At 45.2% G+C, this 14,319-nt stretch overlaps 1 long non-coding RNA gene across 1 annotated transcript; it reads right to left on the reverse strand.

Annotated features, from left to right (window-relative positions):
* Positions 1-1,853: 1,853 nt before the first annotated feature.
* LOC116667769 lies at positions 1,854-13,669 on the reverse strand. Its single transcript, XR_004324810.1, has 3 exons — positions 13,587-13,669; positions 6,315-6,356; positions 1,854-2,089 (listed from the first exon to the last, which is right to left on the reverse strand). It is a non-coding gene; the product is annotated as an uncharacterized LOC116667769 (long non-coding RNA).
* Positions 13,670-14,319: the final 650 nt, after the last annotated feature.

Genomic DNA, 14,319 nt, shown 5'->3' on the forward strand with positions numbered 1-14,319 from the left:
AGCAGTGGCTGACAATGCAGCCTGCAGGGAGCTCTAGGTCAACACCAAGTCCTAGTTTCTTGGAGGGCAAAAGCCATGGTGATTGCTTTGCCTAATATTGAGGCTCTGGAATGTTCTATGACTTGCTCAAGATCTCCAATCCAGAGACAACTGGTGCCTGCTCTGGGGCCCTGGCCTCTCCACTGGCTGGAAAGTGCAGTGGTCACTCCTACGCCTCAGTTAGAAGGTACAGCCTCAGAGCCAGCTCTGCCACCTGTTAACCACGTCATCTCTCAGTCCTCAGTTTTCTCAGTTGTAAGATGGGGCATGGTTTTTGCAGTGTCTGGCTCCCAGGAAGGAGGCTGTAGCCAAGAACCACTGGTATTCTAACGTCAGCAAAGTCTGCATTGGAACGTGAGAACACAGTCTTCATAGGCCAAAATGCCACCTGCCCTCAAGTAACAGAAACACACTAGCCAGGAACAAATTACAGGAATTTTCACTAAATTATCATAAGAGGTCAGGAAGCAGAATTTTCTGCATAAAGGAAGGTTGTAGACAGAGACCTGAATATTTCCAGTGTCAATTTCAAGATCTGCACGGTTGACGCTGAACTTCTGACACCCACCGACCTGGGCTTGAATCCTGGTTATGCCCCTAGCGACCTGCAGGGCCGCCTTCAAGTCACTGAATGCCGTGTGTCTCACTGTGGAGCTGAGACAGTCCCCGCCCCAGGTCGCTGTGGGCGTTACATGGGACAGCTGACTCCGAGTTCGCTGAGCCGAGCGGCCCAAGTACCCCACAACGCTACAGCTCTTAAGACCAGAGTCGTCCGCTGTAGTCGCCAGCGTTGGCCGGTGACTGCAGCGGCGGGCAGGAATCCCAGGCCGGCTGGGGAGGCCGGGCCGCACTTCCTTCAGCACTGGTGGCCACGGACAGCGCCAGGCCCGCTCGAGCCGCGTGGATAGGTCACAAGCGCCAGGGCGGGGACAGCGGTGGGTAGGGGGGCGGGCAGATGGCACTTGCTCCGAGGGACGAGCGGGAAGCGGACCGGCCCGGGCACAAGCCCTAGTCACGTGCCAGGACTTGGGCACCGCCCCCGGCGTTAGCACCTGCGCCGCGGGGCTGGGCTGCACCCGAGGGTGCCCACCCGGTCCCGAGGACGACCACGATACTCCCGTGGAGCGGGCAGCGCGCGACAGAGGGGAAGGGCTGCAAGTTCAGACACTGATCCTCAGCCTGGACGCTGCCCCGCTGCATGTCGCCAGCCCGGGGCCGCCGCCAGGCGCCGGCTGCTCCTCCCCGCGCCGGCTGCTCAGACCCGGCCCTGTGTTCGGTTTCCGCTCCACCCCGCCCCGCGTGCCGTGGGCGGGCCCTCTGGAGCCTTCGCTCCCAGCGCGGCTGCAGGTATCCCGGGCGCTGGCTTAGTCCGCCCTGGACCGCGTCGTGCCCCCGGGACTTAGGCAGGGGCTTGGGGCGAGAGTTCCCCCGCGCACAGCGCTCCCGGCTCCATGTTTTCCGAGTAGCCAGGGACTGGGCGGGGCCAGAGCGGGAGGGGCGGAGAAGTGGGCGGGGTGGCGGACGGGGCGGCCTGGTCCCGAGTCCGCGCCCACGCTTCTGGCGCAGCGGGTTCGTCCACCCGCCTCCTCGGTTACATAAGGGTGCATGTTTATACGTCTCCGTACTTTCACATCACTCAGGAATAAATAATACCATTAGCACTGTGGCGAAATCAGACAATTCAGAGCAGCCTTTCTCCCGGAATCCACCATCTGAAAGCCAACCACCTGTTAACCATTGGAGTGCCTCTTTTACGTTAAAAGAATTCAAAATATACTTTCAAAGATAATTCTCAACATTTAAAAATAGCCACAAGCTCCACCCACCTTTCCAATGGCAACAGCAACATTTCCGTGTTCACATATCCCCTTCCAGTTTGTGGTAGGTGACCCGAAGGCAATCATGGACTTATTTAACACACTGTGCGTAATTTTTAGGTTGCCTACAAGAAGCCACGGTTCCCGGAGCCAGACGGTCAGTGTTCACCAGTCTATCCCTGCTAGGTGGCTTTAGGCTGGTTCTTCACCTCTCTGGGCCTCACTCTTTTCATCTGTGAAGTGGGGATAATAATAGTGCCTATTAGATAGGACGGTTGGAGGATAAATGAGTTAATACTTCTAAAGTACATCGGAGGCACTCAAAAATGTGTTAGATTTCTGAGTTCTTATGCATGTATCAAGGGTAATGAGCAATAACTGTAAAAACATAATTTGGTCTTTTCATACTCCCCAAAGCTCCCCATTCCATTGCCTTGTTTTTAGTTTTCACCAACCAATGGCTTCAACAAATAAGTCACTAAAACTCTCTGTTTCTCAGTTTCTTCCTCTATAGAATAAAGATAGTATTAATAGCATCACAGGGATGTTTGAGGATTAAATGAGATGCTGTGAGAGATAAATGAGATTTGCTGAGTGCCACACCTGGTATGTATTTTGTGGCTAATGTCATGAATAGCTGCTCCTACCCCTGGTGTCCACGCTTACAAGGAAGTCAGTGCTGAGCCAACCTGGGCTGGGACTCCAGAGCAGGAAAGGAGCCCAGAGATTTTGCGTGCCAGCCCTTCCTTTGCCAGTGGAGGAAACTGAGTCCCGGAGAGGGAAAGTGGCTTATGCAAGTGAAGCTCCTTCTACCTCTCCACATAGCTGCTCAACTCAGTCTTATCCCTGAAGGAAGAGAAGCAGATAAGGGAACTCTGTGATAACCTAGCTTCCTGCCTGGAGGGTCTTCCTCAACTGTGATGGAAGGAAGTGCGACCAAAGCAGAGTGTGCATTTGCTGAGCTGGGGAGCGAAAGAGAAAGGAGGGAAACCAAGTGGCTGGGACTTGAAACGCAGAGAACCAGACATGAGAAGACTGCAGAGAAAACTCTAGGACTCTGTAGAGGGGTTCTCTTGTGTCTATGGATGAATACTAAGCCTGTCATATATCAGATGAAACTTCTTGAGATAAAAATCAAGTAAGTACTAGATTTCTCAAAGGGCTGGGAGACATTTGAGCTTTGATCAGTCATGTTGGAAAGTCTTACTGAACACCCAGGTCATTCAGTAGAGACCCCAGAATGGCCATACCTTAGGAAGAAGGCTCATCTAACATTAATATGAAAGCAGCCCTAGGACCCAACCTAACAGAGGTAAACTTCAAAAGCATCAAACTGGTCTGCAAGTAAATTAACTGACAGAAGAAAGCTAAACATTTTTTAGAGGAAGAAAACAACACTACACACTCAGCAAAATAACATCCAGTCAAAAATTACTAGACAAATGAAGACCCATGAAGATGTGAACATAACTAGAAAAAAATAAGTCAATAGAAAGAGACCCAGAGATGACAGATGATGAAATTGGCATTCAAGGGCTTTTGAGAAGCTATTGTTAATATGCTTAAGGATGCAGAGAAAAACATGAAATCAATTAACGGATAAAGTAGGATGAAACAGAGAACCAAATGAGACTTCTAGAACTGAAATATGCTATGCCAGAAATAAAAATTCATTGGATAACTTTCCAGAAGATTAGACACTGCAGAAAATGAATAGCAAGCATGACAATATAGTAACAGAAATGATCCAAACTGAAGTAAGGGGGGGAAAAGCTGAAGAAAAAAAAAAGAAGAAGAAGCCTTAGGGACTTGTGGGACACCAAGGGGCTATATAATTGGAGTATTGGAAGAGATATAGCACGAAATAATATTTGAAGAAATAATGACCCAAAATATCTGAATTTGGATGAAAGTTATAAACAGAAAGATTGAAAAAGCTTAACAAACCCCAAGCATCCTACATACAAACACATACCCCAATGCATATCTTAATCAAATTGCTGAAAATCAGTAATAAAAAGGATAATCTTAAAAGTAGCCAGAGGAAATATTACATCAAAAGAAGAGCAAAGGTGCAAGATCTACACTGCTTGGATTTCCAGGATTCATTATAAAGTCTTATCACTAAGTGTGATATTGGCATCAAAGACAGAGAAATAGGTCAATGGAACAGAATATACTCCAGAAATAGATCCACACGTTATGTGGTCAATTGAGTTTTGACAAACGTGCAAAGAAAATTCTGTAGAGAAAGGACACGGTCTTTTCAATAAATGATGCTAGAGCAATTGGATATCTATATAAAAATGAGTTTTGATCCATACCTTGAACCACATACGGAAATTACCTCAAAATGGGTCATAGACCTAAATAAAAATTAAAATTATAAAAATTCCAGGAGAAAACATAGGAGAAAATTGTTGCAGTTTGGGGTTGGGCATAGATCTTAGACACAATACCAAAAACATGAGAGATTGTTAAAACAATGAAAAGACAAACTATAGACGAGGAGAAATTATATGATTATGTAAATGAATGAATGAAAGAATGAATGAATAAATAGGTAGGTAAGTCGGTAGTGGGGGGTATCAAGCTTCACAACAAAACAAACCCATTAAAAATGGTCAAAAGATTTCATTAGACACTAAATATCTGTTAAGCCCTAGTTTCACTTCTTTTGGGTATGTATCCAGATTGAAATTGCTGGACCAGATGGTAGTTCTTCGTTTAATTTTTTGGGAATCACCGTACCATTTCCCACTGTTGCTGTGCTGCTTTACATTCCTATCAACCATGCACAGGGTTCTGGTTTCTCCACATCCTCCCTAACACCTGTTATTTTCCAGTTTTCTGATAGTCGCCGTCCAAATGAGTGAGGGGGTCAACATACCTCTTAATAATTTATAAGCCACAGAGTAAAAATAAAAGCTCGTAAAGACAGAGACGATTTGAGCAACACAACTATAATCAGCTTTATATAATGAACTCATTGAGAACCTTCAACCTATCATACAAAGAACATTTATCACTTTAAGAAATATACCATTTACAATAGCAAAACAAAATGAAAACTACATTTATTGACAGGTAGACAAGACTTTAACAGAGCAAATGATCATTCCATATTGAAAGATGTTTAAGAAGACCCAAATAAACAAAGGGATTCATCAATAGAAGGGCTTGATATAAGATGTCACATTTCTCCAAACTGTGTGATAGTTTTAATGCAGTTCCCATTAAAATCCCAACAAGGTTCTTTGCAAAATTTGCCAGGCTAATTCTAAAATGTGTATGGAAGCACAAAGGTCTAAGAATAGCTTAAATGCCCCTGAAAAAGATGAACAATTCGGGGGTTGGGGGATTAGCTTTGACGGATACCAAGACTTACTATAAAGCTAAAGTAATTATGACAGTGTGATATTGATACAGAGATGGACAGATAGACAAATGACACAAAATAGCAGACCACGAACACATGGACACTTGATATATATCACAGGTTGCATTGCAGTGAGAAAGGATGGAGTTTTAAATAAGTGATGATGGGACAATGGTATCCCCATGAGGGAAAAAATGAAATAGGATCTCTAGCTGACACTATACACAAAGCCCAATTCCAGGGGCATTAACTCCTAAAACTACAAAGTAAAACCTTAAAACATTTAGAAGGGAATATGGGAGAATATTTTGAGTGCCTCAAGATACAGAAGAATTTCTTAAACAAAATGCAAAACCACAAATCATAAATCAAAATACTGAAAGCACTATGTTAAAATTAATATTTTTATTCACCCAAAGGAACCCATAATGATATGAACTGACAAGCCCTTAACTGAAAAAATAGACGTGCAAAACGTATGCCCAACAAAACAATAGGATAGAGAAAATATAAGCAATCCCTGAAAATCAATACAAAAAGGACCACCCAATAGAATGATAGGCAAGCTACATTAAAAGGTACATTCATTGAGATAAAGGATGAGTAGCCAGAAATACAAGAGTTGCTGTCAGAGAAAGTCACAGTTAAATGGCTCTGAGACACCACTTCATTCTCACCAGATTGGCAATAACTTAACATACAGTCAATAGCAAATGTTGGCAAAAATGAGGAGGAATGGGATTTCTTGTATACTGATGGTTGGAAAATTAACTGGCACGAACATTTTGCAAAACTATTTGGTAGTATCTTGTAAAGTTGAAGATGCCCGTGTCCATGACCCAGCAATTTCATTCCTATGGTACCTACTCTGGAATAGCAGTTCTCAACCAGGGGCAACTTTGCTGCCCAGGAGGACATTTGGTGCTCTCTGGAGGCATGTTTGGTGGTCACATGTAGGTGGGGAGGTGCTACTGGCATGTAGGGGGCGGGTCAGGGACAGGCCCCCTCTACAAAGAATTATCCTACCCCGAATGTCAGCAGTTCTGACGTTAAGAAGCCCTGATCTAGAAATCTCTTACCTTAGTGCATCAAAAATACGAATCCCGGTGTTCTTTGTCGCACTGTTCAAACAGAAAAAAAATCATCAGAATGGCTATTCACAGTTCAGTTACATGTATCATAAAGGATGAATTTTAAACACTTGATGTCAAGTAAAAAGTAAAATGTGATACTATGTACACGAAATTAGGAAAAAGATAAACACAGGCTTGAGAAGAATGGATACTAATTGTGGAGGGTGGCTTACAGGACATGATACTGTTCTATTTCTGAAGTTAGATGGTGGATACAATGATGTTTATTATACTATTTTTTATTCCTTGACCACAGTAAAATCTTGAAGTCATGAATCCAATGATAACAGAAGTTCCTATTTAATAGTTACGGATTGAATCCTGTCCCCTGTCCAGTTCCTGTTCTCAAAACGGGCGATCCAAATTCCTTCCCGTGTGGAGGGCTCTGATGACCTGGAGCTCCCGCACATCCTTACGGCTCACACTACTTGTGCAAAGTATAATTTCACCATTTTCTTTTGTGAGGAGGGTTGTGTGTACTTTTTTTTCTTAAATTTTAATTTTTTATCCAATTTTTTAAAGGTTACACTACATTTACAGTTATTACAAAATACTGGCTGTCTGCCCTGTGGTGTGCAATTCATCCTCAAGCCTGTGTGACACTCAATGGTTTGTACCTACTGCTCCGCGACCCCTCACTTGCCCCTCCTCTCCCTGCCACTGGTAACCACTAGTTTGTTTTCTGTATCTGTGAGTCCGCTTCTTTTTTGCTATATTGACTAAGTTTATTGTCTTTTTTAGCTTCTACATATAAGTGATAACACGCAACATTTATCTTTCTCTGTCTGACTCATTTCACTTAGCATAATACCCTCCAAGTGCACCCATGTTGTTGCACGTGGCAAAATTTTTTCTTTTTTTAAGTAGTAGCGGAGTAGTATTCCATCATCACTGGTTTTGTGTTTGTGTGTGTGTTTGGGCTGTTTTTCTCTTCCTTCTTCTTTTCTTTCTTTTTCTTTCTTTCTTTTTCTTTCTCTCTTTCTTTCTTTCTTTCTTTCTTTCTTTCTTTCTTTCTTTCTTTCTTTCTTTCTTCCATTCTTTCTTCTTTCTTCCATTCTTTCTTTTCCTTCCATTCTTTCCTTTTTTTTTTGAAGTGGTATAGAATGCAACTGACATTTTTGGAAGCCCTTCTGTTTTGCTTTGGAGAACATACAGGCACACTAGGAGTCCATTTCATGTAAATTTTCTGCATGTATCTGCACATGAGGAGGTGCCCCAAGCCCAGGTCACCCGAGGGCCCATGGGGGTTACTCTGTGCCCTGAGATCCAAGGTGACCTTTTGGTTTCTTCCTTACATCTGCCAGTACTGGTTGAATTCTTAACAATGAGCATGTATTATTCATGGAACCAGAAATAGCCCACAGGAAGCTGTTTTCATTGAAAGGTGGAAAGGAGAAGAGAGAAGCAAAGGGGCCTTGCGGCTGAGAAGGCCAGATGCCCCTGCACTGGCAGTGGTGGGGAACTTGGGCCTCTGCCCGCCTCGCACCCCTGCAGGCTGCCCCACCCTGTCCCAGGAGGAAGGTCCCACAGCTCCCCTGCCCCGTTCTATCTCCCTGCCCCAGGGAAGAGCCCTGTCCACTAGAGCCTCAGGCAGCTTCCTTCATGCTCACCATTATCTTTTTGAAAACTTTTTATTTTGAGATAATTGTAGATTCACATGCAGTTGTAAGAAAAATACAGAGCAACCCCATATACTCTTCACCCAGTTTCCCCCAATAGGAGGTAATATCTTGCAAAACTGTAGCACAATATTGCAAACCAGTTAACATTGATACCAGCCATCCACCTTATTCACATTTCCCTAGCTTTACATGAACTCGTGTGTGTGTGTGTGTGTGTGTGTGTGTAGTCCTGTGCAATTGGATCACAGGTCTAACTCTGCACACCCACCACCACAGTCAAGATACAACACAGTTCCAGACAGGATTCCCACTGCTGAGCCTTAGAGTCACAGCTACCTCCCTGCCCCCTCCTCAACTCCTGGCAACTGCTAATCAATTCTCTGTTTCTATCATTGTGTCATTTTGATAAAGTTCTATCAGTGGAATCAGTCAGCTGTTTTCACTCAGCATGGTTCCTACCATCGCCCTTTGGATTTGAAAGTGAACTGATGGCCCTGGGGTCACAAAGACCTGGCTGTAGTTCCCAGATCCTTTGTCAGAGTGACTTGGCCTCTCTGAGTCTCCACTATCTCATCTAGAAAAGAGGAATCACACACCCGGATGGAAGGAGGTAAGCTTTTCTGCTGCAGTTCCCAGCAGCGTTCACCCACGGAGTACACTGAACGGCCAGAGCCCTGTTTTAGGTGCATCACAGTCATAATCTATTTAAATAGCCTAACCAGCCTGGGACGCAGGCTCTGTTCTTCCCATTACTGAGATGAGGGAATTGAGGTCCAAGGTGACCTAGGGACCGAATTGACCCAAGATTCACATCCCAGTCTGTCTGACAGGTGTGGTGTATGGCAACTTCTCTATTTGACAGGATGAGATCAAGGCTCAGAGAGGTGACAGGACTTGTTCCAGGGGGACAGCCAATTAGTGGCCGAGCCAATGACAAAAACTGGTACTGCCTGGTGCTCCCCGCTCCTGGCCCACAATGGTGTTTCTGTGCTCCTTGGCCTCAGGGGGATGCCTGGAGATTTCCCTCTGCATCTCTCCAGCAGCACAGCAGTGTCCTGCTCCTTACAGGATGCAAAGGTGCTCAGCAGAGGACAGCAGTGGTGTTCATCACTGCGGGACCAAGCTGGCTGGTTCGAACCCTGGCTCTGTCACTTACCTCCTAGTAACCTTAGGCAAGTTACTGAACCTTTACATCCCTCAGTTTCCAAGGATAGGTTGGCGATTAAAATGAGGTAATATATGTGAAGCTCAGCCCAGTATCTGGGACAGAGTGAGTTCTCAGCAATGTTCATTGCTATTAGTAATGCGGTTATTTATTTAGCCCCAGGGCCTGGCTGCCAGGGTTTGAATTCTGGCTCTACTGGCTGTGTGATCTGGGGCAAGTTACCTAACCTCTCTCTACCTAGGGTTGTCGTGTGGACTACCTAAGTCAGTACTCACAGAGTGCTTACACCTGCTCAGAGCAGGCTTGACCAAAGTTTGCTCCTGCTTTTATTACTGCCCTCCCCAACCCAGCACAGCCCACCACCCAGAAGGCGAGTCCTACAAGTTGGATCAGTTTCAACCATCCAATTGGGCGTGATGTTGCCAATTAGAGGGTCCTGACTTGTCCTTCTGGGGCCCTGGCTCAAACTGCCCTGGTTCTGACTCTCAGCCTCCCTCATCCTCAACAATTCAGGGGGCTCTTGCCTCCCCTTCCCACCCACTCTCCATACAAAGGCCAACACTGGCCAACCAACCCCAGTGGTGTCATGCCCTGTTCCAAATTCCTCAGTCACTGTGTGCCCTTCAAGTCTCCTTGTATGATCTGGCCTTGCCACTTCTTAACCTTGAGTGCCCTCTAGGGGGCAGCAGGCTGAAATCCACGTCATGGTCTTTATGCCTCCATGGTCCCTCCACACATGCTATTGTCTGTCTAGAATGCCTGCTTCCTCCCTCCTTGTCTAACCTCAGCTCAAGTGCTCCCCTCCTCCAGGAAGCCCCTCCTGACTCCCTACATGGCCCTAGGAGTTTCTTCCCCACACCCCTATTGTTCTGGGCTGCCCATTGTAATGGGCCACTTACTCTTCTGTCTCTCCAGCTGGCCCATGAGCCTTGAGGGCAGGAGCTGTTTCCAGGCCATGTCCCACGTGCCAAGGCAGAGCAGTGGTACACAGCGGATGCCCATCGGTGTCTGCGGAATCATCAGTGCAGCTGATGGGCCGGCCTGCCCTTCTGCCCACGTTCACCAGGCTGTCTGCAATCCTGTCACTAATGCCCTTCCTCAGGAACTCTCAGTGCCCTCCTTTCAACTGGAAGGTCAAGTCCAAACGTGGGGCCTTCATGCCACTGTCCACTCTCCCTGGAACATTCTTTCTTTTCTTCTTCTTCTAACTAGCTAATACTCGGAGCTAACTTCCTCAAGGAAGATGCTCTGACCCTCAGACAAGCCAAGCTCCACGTATTGTGATCTCCTGGCACCTTTTCCTCCTCCTTAGGAATGATCACAATGGAGACAAATGGTTGTGTGATTTACAATAACATCTTGGAACCTGCAAATGTGAACTTATTTAGAAAAGAGGTCTTTGCAGATATGATTAGGTTAAGGCTCTTGTGATGAGATCATACTGGATTATCTGAGTGAGCCCTAAATCCAATGGCCTATGTCCTTACAAAAGAGGAAAACCATATTCAATATCTTGTAATAACCTCTAATGGAAATGGATCTGAAAAAGAACATATATATGTATATATATTTATATATATTCACTGAATATATATATATATTTAGTTATGTATAACTGAATCACTTTGCTGTACATCTGAAATCAACACAACATTGTAAATTAACTAAACTTCAATAAAAAAGACTGAATAAAGATGAATACTTTTTTTAAAAAGATGAAAAGAGACACAGCGGTGAAGATGGAGGCAGAGACCAGGGTGATGCGGCCACAAGCCGAGAATATCTGGAGCCACTGGAAGCTGAAAGAGACAAGGAAGAATTTCTCCCTAGAGCCTCTAGAGGGGGCACGCCCCCGCCAACACCTTGATTCAGGACTTCTGCCCTGAACACTATGTGAGAACAAATTTCTGTTGTTTTAAGCTCCCCAGTTTGTGGTAATTGACTATGGCAGCCCAGGAAAGGAACACAGATTCATGTATGTTAACTCGTTTAACCCCCACCCAAAGCTGGAAGGTTATTAATATTATCAGCTCCCCTTTACAGATGAGGAAACTGAGGAAAGTTCAAGGTCAGTAAGTTGCCTAAGGTCACCAGCTAGCAAGTGGCAGAGCTGGGATCCAAAGCAGGCAGCCACGTTCCTGCAGCGGGCATGAGCCTCAAGCTCCACCCTGGCGGGATCGCCTCTCCAACACTCTCAGACGTGCACAGCTGTCACGGGCACCGGGGTTACAACTTCCCAGAGCCGCATCTCTGGTAAGAATGTTTGTCCTCACGATGCTGAGCTGACACCTATCTCTCTGTGACGTCCAGGCCTGGGCCCACACACCACAAGTCCCATGTGCCAGGGAGGCCACTTTGGAGGAGAGGGATGGGCTCTGGGCCCCCACGTGGCTGCTTGCCCCCTGGGGCCCCCTCATCTCTAATGAGGACGACGGGGCCATACCTGCCTCGTAGGCTGGTCCTGAGGGCGTGCAGTGAGCAAGCGGTAGCAGTAGGAGTGGATTCACTGCAAAGCTAAGGACAGTGAAGCTGCAGGCGCCTCCAAGGCCTGGGACGGCCTGAGCTATGCATTCAGGGGGCCACGTTGTTTTGAAAATTTAGTAAAAGCAAGATATTTTAGCCACATTTGGCTAAGCCCCCTGCCAGGGCTGCCATAACAAAGCACCACAGACTTGCTTTCTCATGATTCTGGAGGCTCCGAACCCAAGATGCAGGTGTGGACAGGGCTGGTCTCCCCGGAGGCCCTTCTCCTCGGCTTGCAGACAGCCGTCTTCCCGCCGCATCCTCACATGGCCTTCCTGTTCTGCATGTCTGTGTCTTAGTCTCCTCTTCTCATAAGGACATCAGTCATATCGGATTAGGAGCCACCCTTAAGACCTCATTTACCTTAATTAGCTCATTAAAGACCTTATCTTTAAATACAGTCAGTTTGAGGTGCTGAGGGTTAGGGCTACAACATACGAATTTTAGGCGGACACAGTTCAGCTCGTAACACTCACTGTCTCTTTCCCTCTGACCTGTGCTCATACTTCCTCTCACATTGGGAGGTATGGGGGTGGCTGAAGGCATTTGGGGGATGTAGCTAAAGGGAAGTTGAGTCAAGGATGTCTTAATGTGAGTTTTTTTTTTAAAAAAGTTTTAACTATTTATTTTTTTGGAGGGGGAATCAGTTTACTTATTTAGATGGAGGTACTGGGGATTGAACCCAGGACCTCACGCGTGCTAAGCACACACACGATCACTGAGCTATACCCTCCCCCTTGGTGTGAGTTTAGTGGGATATGTTTATATGGTCCTCAGCCAATCTGTGGCGGTCATGTTATTGCTCCCTGAGCAAGCACAATGGCTTCCAGGTGTGCCCTCCCTCACTGTGTGCCAACCCAGGGGTATGTGACACCGGAGGACATCAGTAGAGAAGGAATGGGGTTTAAGAGGTAAGTCTTCCAATGGGGAGACCTGGATTTGCAGACCTTCAGAGTCACAAGGCAACCTTGGAATCACCTAATCCAGGACCTGACAGGTCTCAGCAGACACTGGAATCACCTGGGGGCACTTAGTAAAATACTGATTCCTGGGCCCAGCTATTCTGAGGCCCCACTTCAGTGGGATGCAGAGGAGCCCGGGCATCTGCACTTTTCATATGCTTTCCCCATGTGCCTGTGAGGGGCACTGAGGTTTTAGAAGCGCTGACAGAGTCATCTTCTGGAAGATTTGTTTGAATTTGTACAATTGCATTTATCCTGAAAATTAATAAAATCATGATCAGGAAACTAAAAAAAACTAATTCCTCTAAATATTGGTGTCCATTTATGAAAGAATGGTAGTAGTTTTCCTAAATTTGACAACAATCCTAAAAATGTACATGACTAGTAATAACGAGTTATGAGGCTGAAAGTACGTTTTCTAATTAACGTTTTTAAAAAAATCCATCATTAGAGAAGTAACTTGAATTGTCTTTCTAATTTTTCCATAGAAACAATATTGCAAAATTATTATCCTGTGAAGAGACAATCTAAAAGGTGAAAAAGCCCAAAAAAGTAGAGGACTATATTATAAAGGTGGATATCAAGTAGTTAATTTAAAAATCACTGTACTATTTTTCTGGACTTTGTAATGTTTGCTTTCTGACAACTTGAAAGTTTCAAACATTTGTTGTGATTTTTTCAATTATTCTAAATAAATGTTCGCTTTTATACCTAATTTTGTACTGTAATTTTAAAATTTTCTTTTCTTAAAGAGGACCTCCCAATTTGTGGAAACTCCAGGTCCTAGGAAACCTGGTCCACCACTGCTAGTTGCCTGCTCAAAATCTACTCTCCCCTCTTCCTCACTGATAGAACCCTGGTTTAGTTTCAGGCAACAAAGAACACTCCTTAATTTTTTTTTCTTTTTTTAATTTCCATGAAGCCAGAGATGGCATGTGACACTGACCTGGTCCAAGAACAGAGGTCTCTGGGAAGAGTTTCCAGGAAAGTGGCTAAAGGGAACCAACTCAGTTGGGTGTGTCTTTTGTCCTCTATCCTCTATAATCTTGACTGGAATAGTGATGTGATGCTGGAGATAGGGCAGCCATCTTGTCACCAAGAGGATACTATGAGGAAGAAAATTACATGCTGAGGATGAAGGAATAAAAGAGGACAAATAAGGGACAGCTTACCTTTGGGTTTCTTGTTGAGTGAGAAAAAAAAATACTTCATTTGTTTAAGCCACTGTAGAGTTGGCATTTTGATTACTCACAGCCAAATATAATCCCTAACTAATATACATGTATCAACGTATACCAAACTAAGTGGCTTAAATAAGAGAAATTTGTTGTTTCTCAATTCTAGAAGCTAGAAGTCTGACATCAAGGTGTCAGTATGGCCATGTGCCCTCTGAAGGGACCAGGGAAGGATCTGTTCCAGGGCTCTCTTCTAGCTTCTGGGGGTTTTCTGGCAATCTTTGGCCTTTCTTGGCTTATTGATGCATCACCCCAATTTCTGCCTTCATGTTCACATGACACTCTCCCTGTGTGTGGATCTCTGTGTCTAAATCTCCCCTTTTTATAAGGATACCGGTCATATTGGATAAAGGCCCACTCCCACTCCAGTACAATCTCATCTTAACTAATTAATCTGCAATGACCCTGTTTTGAAATAAGGTCGTATTCTGAGATACTGGGAAT

This window comes from Camelus ferus, chromosome 2 (genome assembly GCF_009834535.1).
Source record: "Camelus ferus isolate YT-003-E chromosome 2, BCGSAC_Cfer_1.0, whole genome shotgun sequence".
NCBI lineage: Eukaryota > Metazoa > Chordata > Mammalia > Artiodactyla > Camelidae > Camelus > Camelus ferus.